The sequence below is a fragment of the Geotrypetes seraphini genome, chromosome 8 (genome assembly GCF_902459505.1).
Source record: "Geotrypetes seraphini chromosome 8, aGeoSer1.1, whole genome shotgun sequence".
NCBI classification, from domain to species: domain Eukaryota; kingdom Metazoa; phylum Chordata; class Amphibia; order Gymnophiona; family Dermophiidae; genus Geotrypetes; species Geotrypetes seraphini.
Window position 1 is genome coordinate 23,440,526 of NC_047091.1, and position 18,613 is coordinate 23,459,138.

Below are 18,613 nucleotides of genomic sequence, written 5' to 3' on the forward strand. Positions count from 1 at the left end.
AAAGGGTCACGGCCCATCTAGTCTGCCCACACTAATGGCCCACCCCCTAACTACCTCCACATACGAACACCCCCAATCCTGCTTCTTTTTCATGCACAAAAGTTCTTCACAACCTAAACTCTACCATTCCTTCAAGTTTTTGCAGCCCAAATGCATGACCTCAGCGACAATATGTAGGTGTTGAATATTGCAAAGACCAAAACAATGCTTTTCTCAAACAAACATAAGAACATAAGAAGTGCCGCTGCTGGGTCAGACCAGTGGTCCATCATGCCCAGCAGTCCGCTCACGCGGCGGCCCTCTGGTCAAAGACCAGCACCCTAACTGAGACTAGCTCTACCAGCGCACGTTCCTATTTAGCAGGAACTTATCTAACTTTGTCTTGAATCCCTTGAGGGTGTTTTCCCCTATGACAGACTCTGGAAGAGCGTTCCAGTTTTCCACCACTCTCTGGGTGAAGAAGAACTTCTTTACGTTTGTATGGAATTTATCCCCTTCTAACTTTAGAGAGTGCTCTCTCATTCTCTCTACCTTGGAGAGGGTGAACAACCTGTCGTTATCTACTAAGTCTAATCCCTTCAGTACCTTGAATGTTTCGATCATGTCCCCTCTCAATCTCCTCTGTTCGAGGGAGAAGAGGCCTAGTTTCTCTAATCTTTCACTGTACGGCAGCTCCTCCAACCCCTTAACCATCTTAATTGCTCTTCTCTGGACACTTTAGAGTAGTACCATGTCCTTCTTCATGTATGGCGACCAGTGCTGGACGCAGTACTCCAGGTGAGGATGCACCATGGCCCAGTACAGCGGCATAATAACCTTCTCTGATCTGTTCATGATCCCCTTCTTTATCATTCCTAGCATTCTGTTCGCCCTTTTTGCCACCACCGCACATTGCATGGACGACTTCATCGACTTGTCGATCAGAACTACCAAGTCCCTATCCTGGGAGGTCTCTCCAAGTACCACTCCGGACATCCTGTATTCGTGCATGAGATTTTTGTTACCAACATGCATCACTTTACACTTATCCACGTTGAACCTCATCTGCCATGTCTACTCCCATTTGTTTCAAATCCACCCTTTTGCAGATAGTAATTTCCATTAAACTTTTAGGTGTCATTTTTGACAATAAGCTAACTTTCCATGAACAGATTAATGCTGTTTCTATAGGTTACGTTTCTATAGGTTACGTATCATATGCTCTCTCACAAGCCTTCTTGACCCACATTCAATTAACATACTAATACACTCGCTTGTAATCTCACAGCTTGACTACTGTAACGCGCTGTATAAGGGTATCCCACAAAAAGAACTCAGACGCCTGCAAATTATTCAAAATACTGCAATCAAACTGATGACAAATGCAAAGAAATTTGATCACATAGCACCTGATTAACGCACGTTGGCTTCCTATTTCACACAGAATTACTTACAAGATACTTCTAATGTTCAAAGCACGAGCAACCAATTCCCCGCAATTTATAGACAGACTCCTTATTCTCTATGCTTCAATTTGATCGGACAAAGTGCCGGGTTTTGAAAAGCCGTCTGGACCCCCGGACATGTCTTCAAAAGGAGGACATGCCCGGACAAATCTGGATGTCTGGTACCCCTACCACCTGGACTACGTGCATAGTCTGAAGAGTGGAGATAGATGTGTTTTATCGACTTTGAACACCTCTTCTCTTTTGGGCTACCCATTGTTCTTTTGCTCTGGTGTAATTTGGCTTGGCACTGCCATTGAAGTCTTATCCTAGCACGATGTGGCCAAGGTTCCCTTTGAATGCGTTGACGTTAATGCCTGCTAAATGGTAACCTAATAGTTCATTTTCTTGTAAATATCATTTCATGCTACCCTGCACAATACAATTAACAAGGATATACCAGTAAAGCTGATTGCAGTTGAAAGCTGGTGATTTCAGGGGTGCAAGGAGGCTTATCTGAGGGTTCTGGGAGTAGTTGCCTCTTTTAATGCAAACCATGCATGCCTTCGTTGGCATGGGTCCAAGAACCTGATTCCAGGTACTGGAAAGTTTGGGCCAGGAAACAAAAAGCCTGAAGGCGTAAGGGGCCTGTTTCTGCAGGGCATAAGCGGCTGCAAGGTGGACAGGGTAGGGCCCCAGTTGCAAAATTTCTATGAGCAACTTGGAAGGGATTTTCTGGGTACTTCTAAGTGATCTAGATGGGTCATTATCAGATGCAGGACTCAGTGGACAATTGGTCTGCCCTTATCAGCAAATGAGGAGAGATCTGTCTCTCAGAAAACTAGAGTATCATTAAATCCTCTGTGCTACGGCTTTTACTTATTTGCGTATTACACAGTCGGAGTGTCAGAGCCTGCACAGCACATGGAAGGGACCTGAGTGGTGCAGAACGGGTACAAGCGAATCGATTTTTCACTCCAACAAAAATTACAAAGACTAGGGGACACTCGATGAAGTTACAGGGAAATACTTTTAAAACCAATAGGAGGAAATATTTTTTCACTCAGAGAATAGTTAAGCTCTGGAACGCATTGCCAGAGGTTGTGGTAAGAGCAGATAGCGTAGCTGGTATTAAGAAAGGTTTGGACAAGTTCCTGGAGGAAAAGTCCATAGTCTGTTATTGAGAAAAACATGGGGGAGGCCACTGCTTGCCCTGGATCAGTAGTAGAGAATGACATGGGGATAAATTTTTCCTCGTCCCCACGGGAACTCATTTTCCCGTCCTAGCAAGTTCTTTTCTGTCCCTGCCCCATTCCTAAAGGCTCCATCCTCATCTGCACAAGCCTCAAACACTTTAAAATCATAAGTACTGCGCCCTCACCTGGAGTACTGCATCCAGCACTGGTCGCTGTACATGAAGAAGGACATGGTTCTACTCAAAAGGGTCCAGAGTAGAGCAACTAAGATGGTTAAGGGGCTGGAGGAGTTGCCGTACAGTGAAAGATTAGAGAAACTGGTCCTTTTCTCCCTCAAACAGAGGAGACTGAGAGGGGACATGGTAGAAACATTCAAGATACTGAAGGGAATAGACTTAGTAGATAAGGACAGGTTGTTCACCCCTTCCAAGGTAGGGAGAACGAGAAGGCATTCTCTAAAATTGAAAGGGGATAGATTCTGTACGAATGTAAGGAAGTTCTTCTTCACCCAGAGAGTGGTGGAAAACTGGAACACTCTTCCGGAGTCTGTCATAGGGGAAAACACCTTCCAGGGATTCAAGACAAAGTTAGACATGTTCCTGCTGAACCAGAACATATGCAGGTAGGGCTAGTCTCAGTTAAGGCGCTGGTCTTTGACCAAGGGCCACCGCGTGAGCGGACTGCTGGGCATGATGGACCACTGGTCTGACCCAACAGCAGCAATTCTTATGTTCTTAAGTGTCCGAGGCTTGTGCGGTTAAGGCAGAGCTTACAGGAATGGAACAGGGACAGCAACAAAATTCACAAGGATGGGACGGGGAACTTGTGTTCCTATGGGGACGGGAACAAATTTGACCCCATGTCATTCTCTATTCAGTGCAACAAAGATTCCTCCTATGAGCGAAAAATACACTGGGAGATTACTATTATGATGAAAAAATAATAAAGATTGTGATAAATTAAATTAATTAATGTAATTGTGTAGGGTCCTCAGTATACACAACTCACAATCAGGACCAGCCTGTAGTGTAGAATTGAAAGAGTGTAACCCAACAGTGTTTTTGCACTAGTGTAACATCCCCGGACCCGTGGTGAACTTTGCGAAAAATGTGCAAAAACACAATTAATCATTCATCAGTTGTAATCTCTCCGATGTATTGTGCAATAAAAATTGCTACAAAGTCCAAATTGGTAATATTCAACTTTCAAAATGGTGTCCTCCTCCAATATTTGAAACAATTTCCTGAGATGTATCCAACTTCAAAGAATTGAAAGAGTACTTATCTCACAATCATTAGCAGTCCGTTGGTTCCTAGTGAAAAGCTCTTCGTTTTGGAGGATCTCTACCTCCTTCATCTGGAGCTGAAGCATAGACTTCTCCAATCCAGAAGGGAACTGCGTTGTGACAAGTTGATTCTCTAATCAGTAGCATGGAATGTTGCTACTCGTTGAGATTCTAGAATCTTATTAGTCTTTGGGATTCTGGAATCTTGTTACTCTGAGATTCTGGAATGTTGCTACTCCTTGAGTTTTGGCCAGGTATTAGTGACCTGGATTGGCCACCATGAGAACGGGCTACTGGGCTTGATGGACCATTGGGCTGACCCAATAAGGCTATTCTTAGGTTCTTATGTTTTTAATGCTTGAAGAAGCCTTTTTTGGATCATGATATGTTCTTTTGGGTGAATGATTGTTTCTTTCTTTTCACATAACGGACTTTCCTTTTTTATATAAACTGCTTTGATTTGCTTCACAACTTTAACAGAATAAACCATCTGCAAGGTCTTGAATTCAGTTCTCTTTGAACTTTAAAATCTTTTGCAAAGTTTCACAAAGTCTGTTCTTTTCCTAGAAAAATGAGGTAATAAAACGAAGAAAGGATTAAAACCAAGTGGGAGGAGAATTATAACCTGTTGGCTCTTAATTTCAGCCTGACCCATAGATTGCCTTAGAGTCCCAATGAATGTAATTTCAGAGAATTATTAACTCATTTAAAATTCCCATTTACAGCTCCATTGCTTCCTCTTTCCCTCCCCTGTTTCATTTTTGCAGCCTGATGGCTCTGCCTTATGGGGATTAGGCCTCTTTTGTTTAAGGACCCGAGCAGGGCTCGGGTGCTCACAGCAACCACTGCAGGATACAGGCAGCTAGGGAGAGAGTTGGCCCTCGATTGCGTGGCTACCATGCAAATTTCAAGTTGCACCGTTCCTTCACAAGTCAAAATGGGTCATACTATCTGGATGTGATTTATACTCGTAAGCAGTGTTCTCCTCTCTCAGCAGGTGTTTCCTGCCTTTATCCCTAAATGCATCAAAGCTAAGGCTTTATTGCTATATGTAAAATACGAATTTCTTTTGGATGTTTCTTTCTTTAGTGAGATTTTGGGCTCCCTATTTCCTCCGCTGAGAATCCAGCATAGCTGGTTTTAAGAAAGGTTTGGACAAATTCCTGGAGGAAAAGTCCAGTCCCCCATGTCTGTTATTAAGACATGGGGGAAGCCTCTTCTTGCATGGAATGTTGCCACTCTTTGGGATTCCGGAATGTTGCTACTCTTTGGGTTTTGGCTAGGTACTAGGGACTAGGATTGGCCACCGTGAGAATGGGCTACTGGGCTTGATGGACCATTGGTCTGACCCAGAAGGCTATTCTTATGTTCTTAAGAAGCAGGAGAGTAACTTGGGGCTTCTCTGCCTTAGCAGTGGTTGTCAACCCAGTTCGATAGGTTTTCAAGAACCCTCAGTGAATGTGCGATAAATTTGCTTAGAATGGAGGTGGTCAGTGGCTGGAGAAACTGCTCGGGCTGGTGGAGATTTGAAGAGGTACGGGGGTGAGAAGGGAGGGCGCGGAAGGAGCAGGGGGATCGGAGAGGAGGGCATGGGGGCAGTTGGCACGGAAGTAGTGGGGTGGGGCAGAGAGGAAGGTACATGGGGATGCCACTGTTGCTATGGCACTGGAGGTGGTGCATGCAAATTTATCTCATGCATATTCATTGTGGATACCCTGAAACCTGACTGGCTGGAAGAGTCCTGAGGACTGAGTTGAGAACCCCTGGCCTAAGCATGAAGCACTGTGGGGCTCTGAAGTATCAGGTGGCGTTTCCAAATCTTAGGGCAAGTGACACTGAAGGGCCTGAATGAGCAGCTGGGCTCCGGTTTCCTAGGGGAGAAAGATTTGGGGCCCTCTGGGCTCATTGCACAGAATTCAGGCGATGAAAGCCGACGTGTATAGGCCATGCCTGCGCTAATGGAGCTGCATTTTGATTTCATGGAAATGTCGCCTTACAGGTTCACCTGGTGCTGTTTGAGCTCTGCGCTCAGGGAGGAAAAGGTAGGAGTTCTCTGCTCTGCAGAAAGAATTTCATTACAGCAGCCAATATTGCTGAATACACTGGTAACCTTTCTCTTAGTGCTGGGGGCTGTAATTTGCTCGGACTCTGTCTGAACGTGAACATTTGTATTAATCACTCTGGTGAGCAAACAGTGGGAGCCACTGGCTTGTTAAAGAAGGTGCTACGATTTGTACATCGTGATCTCCGAGCAGGCTGCCAGACGGGATGGAGAAAAATGAGCTTCCTTCAGCTTGTATGCCAGCCAAAGTGCCCATTTTTCCCTCCATCACCTTTCTTCTTTTCCAGACTCATTAGGAAAAAGGAGAGTGGAGTTCCTCTGAGCCCCAGGAGACCAGATTTAATATTCCAGATGAGCCTGAGAACTTGATCCTAGTGAGCATCTCCTTCTGCACCTTCTGGCTACAGAATCTTTACATGAAGGTGATAGATGGATGAACAGTGTCGGGAAGTAATGATCTTATGATTGTTTGCTACACATTTCAGTAACTTCTAATGCGGAGCTACTCAATTTCGGTCCACAGGCAGGCCAGGTTTTCAGGATATCCACAATGAATATGCATGAAGAGATTTGCATGTACTGCCTCCTCGATATGCATACGAGAGGGTGCTGAAAAGTTCTCAGCCCAACCAAGACGAGAATGACCTGGATATGGTTCAGTCAATGAATTTCCTTTCTGCAAATTGGCACTTAACGAACTAAGATAACACTCTTTTCAGCAAAATAACGCTCAGAATTTAAGAAGTTGGTTGCTTAGGCTGAGAACTTTTCAGTACTCCCTAAAATTGATTCTGGATATCCTGAAAACTTAGCGTAGCGAGGTTGAGAGGTGCCCCTCCCCCTCCTCTTCTCCATCCCATCTGCTCCTTCCCTGCCCCTTCTTTTCCCCCATACATTTTTAGCAACTCCAACCTGCTGCTCGCATAAGCGCCGGCTCTTCCTCTGATGTCACTTCCTAGGCAAGGATCCAGAAAGTGATGTCAGAGGAAGAGCTGACGCTGGCGTGAACAGCAAGTTGGGGTTGCTGTTTGCATCCAGAACATCAAAGAGGTACAGGGAAGGGCATGGTAGACGGGTGGGGGAAAGACCCTTTACTACGCCACTGCTGCCTGTAGACCTTAAGGACTGGAATTGAGTAGCTCTGTTCTAATGCATTACATTTGACATTTGTAATGAAGCAAAGTACGAAAGTAATATTTTGGATACAATGGTAAGATTTTACTCATGAAGTAAACCAGGGGAAACAAAGCCACAAGATTGAATATATCGAAAATAGAATGGAATTCTCCTAGTCAGAGAGATGTACACAGAAACACAAATGTCCTTTAGTTCATCTGGTAGTTCAAATGACTTTATTCATCCAATAACTCAACGACTCGACATGTACATGTTTCGGCCAAACAGGCCTTCCTCAGGAGTCTTGAGCGTTCTCCAGAGTTATATCGGAACTTATATAAATGAATTTGTGGACGTCGCTCATGTGTTTGCAACAAAGTAAGAACTTCTGTCACAGTGCTTACAGCCACAAAACATACCGGGTGTCCACAAATTCATTCATATAAGTTTCGATATAACTTTGGAGAACTCTCAAGACTCCTGAGGAAGGCCTGTTTGGCCGAAACATGTACATGTCGAGTTATTGGATGAATAAAGTCATTTGAACTACCAGATGAACTAAAGGACATTTGTCTTTCTGTGTACATCTCTCCGACTATAATAATAATAATAATAATAATTTTATTTCTTATATACCGCCCAACCAGAAGATCCGGGCGGTTCATAGCAAGAGAACTGAGGCATATCAGCGAAGATGCAAGATACAGTAGGAATCAGTTGAATTCAATGATATACAATACAATAAAATACAACATGATACAATGTAGAGTGATATAAAGCAAAGTCATCGTATAAATTTACCACACAGATAGGTTTTCAGTGATTTTCTAAACTCATAGTAAGACTGGGAGTGGGCAATCGGAGAACACATCCAAGAGTTCATTCTCCCCGCTTGAAAGGCTAGAGGACAATTCCACTCTATTTTCTTTCTAAAGATTCTGCTCATTACATGTACACCAGTAAACAAGCTACAGCTCATGGGCCAAAACTATTTCTGCCACCCTAGCCCCATGATCCACCATCTTGTCACCCCTCCCCCCTGTGGTTTGGCAACTCTCCCTCTCTCTATTTCCCGCTTCTTATCTTTTATCTTTATCATGGAGAAGGGTAGATGAGGTCTCTCTACAAAAGCAGAATAAATACACATTTCAAAGAGAAGCCAATAAAGCATTCTGTTGATGCCGTGGTTATTCTCTGGGAACTTTGAGGATCTGGGATTAACAGTGCCCTCATTATGAAAACATATAACATATGAGTATATAACATATAGAACATATATATATGAAAACATGCCCTAGTGGGCTCACAATCTAAACTTTGTACCTGGGGCAATGAAGGGTTAAGTGACTTGCCCAAGGTCACAAGGAGCTGCAGTGAGACCTGAACCCAGTTCCTCAGGGTTAGGCTACTGCTCCATTCCACTTCTGATATCTAGACTGCTCAAGAGTTACACATTTCATTGCCCCCAGAACCTCCAGTGAAGATCAGCTGTTCAAGCTGATGAACATCTGATATTTCGGGAAGAGAGATATTTCCCTTTCAGTTAGGTGGTGATAGAGGAACCTGCCACATCTCAGCACACAAGAAGGCTTGCACGTTGTTATCTAATTGGAACCACACACCGTAATCTAAGTCTGTCTGCTTTGGGGCTGATTGCCCTTGGCTGATATCACACTCTAGGCTTTATTTACCAATTTAACTGGCATAAAATGCCATTTTAATTCAATTAAAATAAAATCAATCTAAGCTCTCAGGAAATGCACTGTATGGACCTGGAATGATTTTTGCATGGAATTTAAGGAACTTCCCTGTTCTGAAATCCAAGAAATTTTCACTCAGACACATACAGTAGGCCATCATTGTTAAAACTGTATTCATATGAGTAAGCTTTTGGTTAAGACTTTTATGACAATCTTATTTGTATGTAGATGAGCTGGATTAAGAGTACCAAAGACATGCACGTCTTTTATTGTTTATTCATTTGTCTGGAAGGAAGAAAGGAAGACATTTTGTATATTACAAGGGGGTGCTGAAAAGTTCTCAGCCCAACCAACCAGCTTTCTAAATTCCAAGCGTTATTTTGCCACTGTAACAGAAGAGTGTTATTTTATTTCATTATTATTTCATTATGTTATTTTATTTCATTAACCCCCTTGTTTTTTCCTTTTTCTACCAAAAATTGAAAATTGTAACTTTTACTTTTTCCCTCCCGACTCATGTTTGTATTAGCTGATGACCCGGCGTTGCATGGGTATTTAATTATAGCAATAACACAGTAAATGGATTCAAATAAAGATACTTTATAGTGGTGAATGAAATTATATTTTTACAGCTTTATAAAAAGTACAATAATCAAATTATAATGCGAAATATTTGACAAAATGAATACAATACAACAAACACAAAACTTGATTATAAACAACATTTTTAGTTTCACCTCCAGGAGCAAGAACATATAAATTCTTGGGTGAAGAGACCCCCAGAACATATAATCCCAGGTAGTGAGGGATCTGCATACCAAGTTTCGATAAAATCTGTCAAGCCGTTTATTATTTACTGTGAGAATGGCAGCTGTGTATAATTTTTCCATTGACATGAATGGGTGAAATCTGATTTTCTGTTTGTAGCTCCGCCCATGTGTGCAGGTGGGCCGTGAGACCCCCAGAACATATCACCCCAGGTAGTGAGGGATCTGCATACAAAGTTTCGTTCAAATCGGTCAAGCCGTTTTTGAAGTACTGTGAGAATGGCAGTTTTTTACTTTTTTTCCATTGACATTAATGGGTGAAATCTGATGTTCTGTTTGTAGCTCCGCCCACATGTGCAGGTGGGCCGAGAGACTCCCAGAACATATCACCCCACGTAGTTGGAATTACTGTGAGAATGGCAGCTTTTTACATTTTTTCCATTGACATGAATGGGTGAAATCTGATTTTATGTTTGTAGCTCCGCCCACGTGTGCAGGTGGGCCGCGAGACCCCCAGAACATATCACCCCAGGTAGTGAGGGATCTGCATACCAAGTTTCGGTCAAATCGGTAAAGCCGGTTTTGATTAACTGTGAGAATGGCAGCCGTTTACATTTTTTCCATTGACATGAATGGGTGAAATCTGATTTTCTGTTTGTAGCTCCGCCCACGTGTGCAGGTGGGCCGCGAGACCCCCAGAACATATCACCCCAGGTAGTGAGGGATCTGCATACCAAGTTTCGTTCTAATCGGTCAAGCCGTTTTTGAATTACTGTGAGAATGGCTGTTTTTTACATTTTTTCCATTGACATGAATGGGTGAAATCTGATGTTATGTTTGTAGCTCTGCCCACGTGTGCAGGTGGGCCGCGAGACCCCCAGAACATAGCACCCCAGGTAGTTGGAATTACTGTGAGAATGGCAGCTGTTTACAATTTTTCCATTGACATGAATGGGTGAAATACGATTTTCTGTTTGTAGCTCCGCCCACGTGTGCAGGTGGGCCGCGAGACCCCCAGAACATATCACCCCAGGTAGTGAGGGATCGGCATACCAAGTTTCGTTCAAAGCGGTCAAGCCGGTTTTGAATTACTGTGAGAATGGCAGCTTTTTACATTTTTTCCATTGACATGAATGGGTGAAATCTGATGTTCTGTTTGTAGCTCCGCCCACATGTGCAGGAGGGCCGCGAGACCCCCAGAACATATCACCCCAGGTAGTGAGGGATCTGCATACCAAGTTTCGTTCAAATCGGTCAAGCCGTTTTTGCGTGATCGCGGCACATACACACACACACACATACATACATACACACATACATACCTCCGATTTTATATATATAGATATTGTTAAAATGTTAGTTTCTCTTTATTATTCTTTATTTGGATTTTGTACATCGCTTAGTAATTTTAATAGGTGATTCATCAAATGTATTAATAAACTTGAAACTAATTTGCTGAAACGAAGTTCTATGTTATGACATTGCCTCAGCACCCTCTCTGATAACTGTGATGTCATAATGCCTCATTCCACCAATAAGAGCCAACCTCATCAGTGATGTCGCAATGGCTTGATTGTCCTATATTTGGCTCACTTTTATTACATACGAGGGGGTGCTGAAAAGTTCTCAGCCCAACCAAGCAACCTCCTAAATTCTGAGCGTTACTTTGCCACTGAAAAGAGTGTTATCTTATTTCATTAAGTGCCAATCTGCAGAAACAAAATTCGATGTTTGACATTGCTTCAGATCATTGATTGAACCATATCCACCTCATTCTCTTCTTGTTTGGGTCAAGAACTTTTCAGCACCACTTGTAATGCTGTACATAAAAAATAAATACTGCCAGATTCCTGCTTATTGTTATTTAAAAAAAAAAAAAGAAAAGGATATATAAAGTCTTGAATTGATTGGGGGGGGCCTCCTCTCCACCCCCACTTCTCTCCTTGCCATGCATATGCGCCCCTTGCCTTCCCCATACCTGAAGGACAGGGGAAAGATGATAATAATAATAATAACAGTTTATATACCGCAATACCGTTAAGTTCTATGCGATTTACAATAGATTAAGCGAGGTACAAATTGATTGAATTTAAGAGGGGGGAAGAGGAGAGTTAATAGGACCGGAAATGCGTTGTTGAGGAGAAAGAGATTAATAGGAGGAGAAAGAAGATGAGTGGGTCAATTGTCTTGATACTTTAGGAACAGGTGAGTTTTTAGACGTTTTCTGAATTCCTCATAAGTAGTGGGCGAAAGCAGTTGATCTAGGTCTTTACCCCACAATGCTGCTTGATGTGAAAGAAGGTGTTCATGGTGTTTTTTCAGTTTACAACCTCTAACTGGGGGGGAAATGAAGTAGGAATGAGAGCTTCTCTTGTGTCTGTTGGCAGAGAAGGAGGAAAGGTCAATTATGTATTTAGGGGCAAGTCCATTTAGCGCTTTAAAGCTGAAGCAGGCAAATTTAAACTTTATGCGTGCTTCCATTGGTAGCCAATGTAACTGTAACTGTAGGGTGATACATGATCGAATTTCTTTAATCCGAAGATTAATCTGACCGCTGCATTTTGCATTAGTTGTACACGTCACATATTTTTTGGGGAAATGGCTAAGTAGGCAATGTTACAGTAGTCATGTTGACTTAGTACGAGGGATTGGACCAGGGTTCTGAATGCCGACGTATTGAAATAAGCTTTAATAGATCTGAGTTTCCAGAGAGTTTCTGATTAAGGAGTCCACCTGGTCTTTCATGGTTAGGCCTTGGTCTAGAGTTACACCTAGTATCTTTATGGTGGGCTGGATGGGGTGATTAAGTTCATTGATGCATAGAGGTGTTTTGGTGTCAAACGGATGTGGTGAAGCAATGAAGAATTTTGTTTTTTTCTGAATTAAGTTTGAGCTTGAAGTTTGTCATCCATTGCTCCATCATGTTTATGGCTTCTGAAGCCTTGGGAATAGTTTCCGAGATAGAGTCAGCAAATAGGATTATAATCATGAAGTCATCTGCATAACTGAATAGTTTTATCCCCAGCTGAGTTAATTGCAAGCTCAGTGAGGACATGTAGACGTTAAATAGCAATGGAGACAATGGTGACCCTTGTGGCACACCGGATGGATTGCTCCAGGTATCAGAAAGATCATAATTGAAGTGTACCTGATACAGTTTTCAAGTTTCCAAGTTTAATAAAAGTTTGATATCCCGCTTATTCAAAGTGGCTTACATATAAATATAAAAATCTAAAATTCATGGGGGGGGGGGAGTTACAGACTGACAGATAAAAACAGAACAAGGTTGGACTTGAGGTATGGGGGGGGGGGGGGGAAGAAATACAATGGTTAATAGGAAAGAGACAAAAATTGGAGAGTACAATAGGGAAGGGATGCGATCTTCATTCTGCGAGGAAAAGTTATCTCAATGTTTATAGATTGAAGGCGTCTCTGAACAGGAAACTTTTTAGCTGGGCTTTAAATTTATCAATTGATTCATCATGGAGAAAAGCTGGTAGCAAGTTCCATGAGGGGGCGCTGTCACTGAAATAATTGGTTTTCATGTAGTGTCATAGAAGAGATGGCGTAGGGAGGAGATAGCTAGATTTTGAGAATGTGATCTTAGAACTGTTTCTGGGCTTTAGGGAATAATTAATCTATCTATGAACCCTTGAGAATGGAACAATTTTGTTTTGAATGTTAGAAGGATAATTTTATAAATAATTCGATGAGAAAGTGGTGCTTTTATCAGCATGGAGCAGCAGATACAACCCTTAGTCACCTCACTCGGGAGATAAGAAGGACCATTTATTTCTTTATCTGCCATTGTATACTATGTCGCTTTGAAGTTTCCTGTAAAAGCATAAAACTTGTACTAGAGAATGGAAAAAAAAAGAAGTAAGAAATTGCACAATACTGTACTTCATTTACAGCAAGAAAAATAGAAACTTATGGCCCTGGAGGCTTTACCACCATTTCCTTCTCTAGCACCAGGAACCTGAGAAACCTTGTTGCGTCTTTCTGAATCCAAACACATAATCCTGGGATTTCCAGGTTCCCTCCGCTGCCACATATTGTCTTCATGACAAGGAAAATATCCGCCAACTTGGACAAAATACACCGAAAGATGTTCTACCGACTGGTCAATGAGAAGGTGCCATCTAGTGGCCAACTAGCAGAAGCTCCAGCTCTCCAGGGTTGTAAGTCTTATCTCCCACCACTAAAGGGCAGTCACTAATTTCAGCAAAATGCATCAAAAAGCATGATCAGCCTGCAGGGGTCCGAGACAATACACAAATACCACCCCCCCCCCCTTCTATTTTGCATGCGTCTACTGGACTGCCTATTAGCCATAGCCGCCACTGCATCACAGCAATGAATGTTTCAGCCCTTCATTTGATGCTCCATCTTCATTAAGGGTTTGATTTGGAAACTGTTGATACAAAGCATTAGAAATAATCACCTCAGCCTCACTTGCATGTGATTAATTTCTCAAAAATATAAAGATGCATTACTGAAATAATTACCAGCCAGTCTGGAAGACTTATGCTGGAGAAATTGATTGCAGAAACCCGCCTCTGTAATGTCTAGTTAGACTTTTCTGTTCCACTCCTTCTTAGAAAGAATTGTGGCAGTTCTAGGACTCTTCTGTCAATAAATGCATATTATGCATAATAAAACGGGATCATTTAATCACATTATTCAGCAGGTTTATGACACAGGCTTGTGCTGTATAGCTGTCTTGACTAATTAAAGACGAGGCTCATAAAACACCGAGAATAAAGATGATTATTTCCCCCTCCATCCCTGCCCCCAATCATGTTTCCTAACAGACTGGTCATTACATTACCTAGTATGACCGGGTAAGACCTGGACTGGATTAGCCTGGGTCATTCAAGCCTCAGCCGAGTGGTTGAATGAGGCATGGAGGGTAGAGGGGTGTTTGCATCAAATTTTAAAAAAAAAAAAGGTCCAGCAAAGGTGAAAGGGAAAACAAAACACAAACTTGCTCTGGTGGCTAAACAGCTTGTTAGCCCAATCAGGCTCCACAGCTGTACAGTTCACAACCTGTACAGTTCCACAAACATGTGCTTTCAACAGGCTATGCTCTGCCAGACCTTATTACAAAAAACAAGAACACTTTCAAAGTCCTGGAACCGGCTGGGACTGCTCAGCCTGGTTCTTTCGCAGTATTTCTGTGTTTGTGCAAATTCAGGACACAATTATTCCAACTCTTCTGTTAACTTCAATTTAATCAGAAGCAGGGATTCTACACCCTTCTGTTATTAGGGTTTATGAGACAATTCCATCATCCCAGAAACAGCCTATGATTTTCCCCAAGCTTTTAATCAGTAAGCATGGCTTCAGGCAAACAGGATTCTACAGGTTCCATTTCATAATCACGTATACATTTCTTTTGGAAGTGTTACCTTCAGAAGAATGTTGACAAGATTCAGACCTGAGATTTTCTCCCTGTTTCCTGTGGGAAATACTGACTTCTGGCTTCTGGTCCCTGGATTGCACTGATCTGCATCTTTCCTAGAGTTAAGGCAGGCTGCCTCTCTGGCCTAGAAACCACACCCTTTTCTCTAGTCTTGTGCTGATTGTCTCTAGAGAACATGTGGTTCTCTGGTGCTTTGCTAATGAGCCTGGATAGCTTCCCTGCTGAGTAGCCCTGCCCCCAGCAAAGCTGATTGCAGGAGCTAATCCCTTTGTGGGTTTACCTATCACTGGCCTGGTGCATGCTGGTACTTGTAGTTCTTTGCCTTTAGCACTCCCTACCCTAGAACTAGTCAAGTATAATCGGGTCACTTTTGGGCTGGGTCACTTCACTGGGGATAAATTCTGCAGGGCAGTTTCTCTAACCTGCCTGTTTCTAGGAGCAGATTTAGGGATAGTTTTTAGAGCACTGCAGGGATCCAGCATGACAGGACTCTCCCTATCTCCCTGCAGATAAAGACCAGCAAGACCCATCCAATCTGCCTAAAACAGTGGTCAGGGTTGTACCTGAGACGCCTTTTTGAATTCCATCACCATTTTCATCTCCCGAGGGAGGTGGTGTAGGTGAAAGCAAGGACAGAATTCAAAAAAAGGGGAGCAGTGATGCAGTAAAGGGGGCTGTGGGGGGTGGTCCGCTCTGGGTGCAATCTTGGTGGGGGCACTGGCCCTCATCCTCATCTCCGCCCCACACCCCTCCCATGCGTGTGCGCTCTCTCCCTTCCCTCATACCTCTTTAATTTTCCTGGCATGAGCAATATCGTGAACTTGCTGCCCACATTGTCGTTGGCTCTTTCTGACATCACTTCCAGGTCATGCGCCCAGGAAGTGAGATCAGAGGGAGAGCTGACACGATGTGGGCAGCAAGTTTGTGATGCTGCTCGCGTCTGGAAAATTAAAAAGGGACAGGGAAGGGAAGGCAAGGATGGGGCACCACTGCCGGGGAGGCTTTGATAAAAGCTCCAGTGTTAGGATGGTTAGCATAGTCTGAAGTGGGCTTCAATGGCAACTCCAGCAGTGGGAACCCAAAGACGGATCTAGGATCTGTTGCTCAGAAATATTAACCCTTTAATTGGCAGATGGTGAAACGACTGCTTTACACAATTTGATGCTGAACAAGAGCAACAGTGCCAAAGAAAGGGTTCAAGAAAAGACAATGTAACCATGAGAGTGACTGGATGGGCCAGGTCGTTCAGGTGCCGTCATTTACTATCCCTTCCTTTTACCAACGCCTAGCGCGGGGGGTAACTGCTCCGACGCTCACAGGAGTGCCGGAGCAGTTGCTGCCGGCACTAAAACCCGTGCTAGGTGTTGGTAAAAGGATGTATATGTTACTATGTGTGGCTCGTAGCCCTCCTTTGTGTTTAGGGTTGGAGTCTGCCTCCATCTATGCCTGTGCGCTTTTGTATTTTTAAAAATATATATATATATATAATTTTTTAAGGTGTGAAAGCTATTTAAGTTTTACTTTGAGTGGAAATGCTTTATTCCCTTTTTTTTCTCCATTTTCCCACGCCTTCTCAAATTCTGTCATTTCTTCTGATGTTACTTCTTCCCATGACAGAGTATTCCAGACATCCACCACCCTCTCCTTCAGTTGCTTTTCAGTTTCCCTCCTTCCAACTTCATTTCAGGTTACAGGCTCCATATCTTTTGTTTGTAAACTACTGTGAACAGTAATGGTATTGGTGGTATATCAAAAAAAAAGATTGTATTGTATTGTCCTCTAGTTCTACAGCCTCAGGTATTTTGTCCCTTACTATCTCTCGAAAATGTAAATGTGGCACAGTGGTTAAAGCTGCAGCCTCAGCACCCTGGGGTTGTGGGTTCAAACCCACGCTGCTCCTTGTGACCCTGGGCAAGTCACTTAATCCCCCCATTGCCCCAGGTGCATTAGATAGATTGGGAGCCCGCCAGGACAGACAGGGAAAAATACTTGAAGTACCTGAATAAATTCATGTAAACCATTCTGAGATCCCCTGGGAGAATGGTATGGATTAGAAAACTGAATATATAAATAGAGTGAAAAGTCTCAGCCTCTGATAACCAGAGCTGGTACTATGACATCATAATGCCTCATTCCACCAATAAGAGCCAACCTCATCAGTGATGTCACAGTGGCTTCATTGTCCTATATTTGGCTCACTTTTGCTACATTTTGATTTCTAGAGTGGTGCAGTGGTTAAAGCTGCAGCCTCAGCACCCTGGGGTTGTGGGTTCAAGCCCACGCTGCTCCTTGTGACCCTGGGCAAGTCACTTAATCCCCCCCATTGCCCCAGGTACATTAGGTAGATTGTGAGCCTGCCAGGACAGACAGGGAAAAATGCTTGAGTATCTGAATAAATTCATGTAAACCGTTCTGAACTCCCCTGGGAGAACAGTATAGAAAATTGAATAAATAAAAAATAAATTTCCTCTGTCCCTCCTCTCCCCCAGGGCAAAATACACTGTGAACTGAAAAAAAAACCCAAACGCACCAAAATGGTTTTTGTCGTATCTTCCACAGAACTCGGCCGATTCCTATGAAATTCATTGCGTTGTGTCCTGAATGAAGTCGATGTAAAATGTTGCAAATATTTCCCACCACAACACAACACTAGCTTGTGAAAATGAATTGTTGCTATGGGACACGCGCAGAGGCAGAACAGCCTCTGTATCAAAATGGTTTTCACTGCAGAAGACCGAATTCTGATAAAGAACTTGGCACTGCTCAAAGGTTACAGCAGTCGCCGATTGTTGAAAGAGTTCCCCTAGAAGGATTGGAACAAAAACGGCCTTGAAGTGCTGCTACGCGAGATCGGAGCAACGGGCACTGTGGCTTGTAAGCCAGGCAGCGGATGACCGAGCTCGATTCACACACAAGAGCACATTGGCGACATACCGAGTCAGAAGGATGCACCGAACAACTCGCCAAATAGCAAGAGAAGCAGGAATAAGTCCAGACAACTGTGGTTAGGATAATTCATGACAATCTGAAATTAAAATGTCTTAAAAAGCTAACTTTATGCTACAAAGACACATGCCTGGAATGAAAAGAGATTTACAGCAGCTCCACCGATTAACGCACAGAATGATCACCTGTACATGTCTTCAACAACACTGAAAGAACAAAAACCGAACCCTGTCAAAGTGGAGGTGGAAAAATCACTAAACTAGAAAAACCTCCCAAACCCCAAGAAAAGAAAATGACTGGGGGAACGAGACAAAACCAACTGAACAGTTAATAAACTGATATGAACAATTGATAACTTTAAGCGGGAGAGCCGTCAGTCACACAGCCACAACTGGGCGGACCCAGAGCAAAGCTGACGCAAATTACACCCAGAAGAGTGTTAACTGCGAAACATCCCCGGGCTCTCTCCACATTATAAGTGAATAAATAAAGTGCCTCAATAAAGTGCTATAGTGTGAAAAAACTTAAAAAAAAAAAAAAAAAACACACCATAAAGTTAAGTTGAATTTTGTCTCTATCCCCCAATCATGGGGCCAAAAAAGGAAATGAGTGTCCAAATCTAACCAAGCAAAACACAAACTGGAAGAACTTAGCTTCTCCGTGTGAGCAGTCAGCAAAGATGGCTTCGTCGT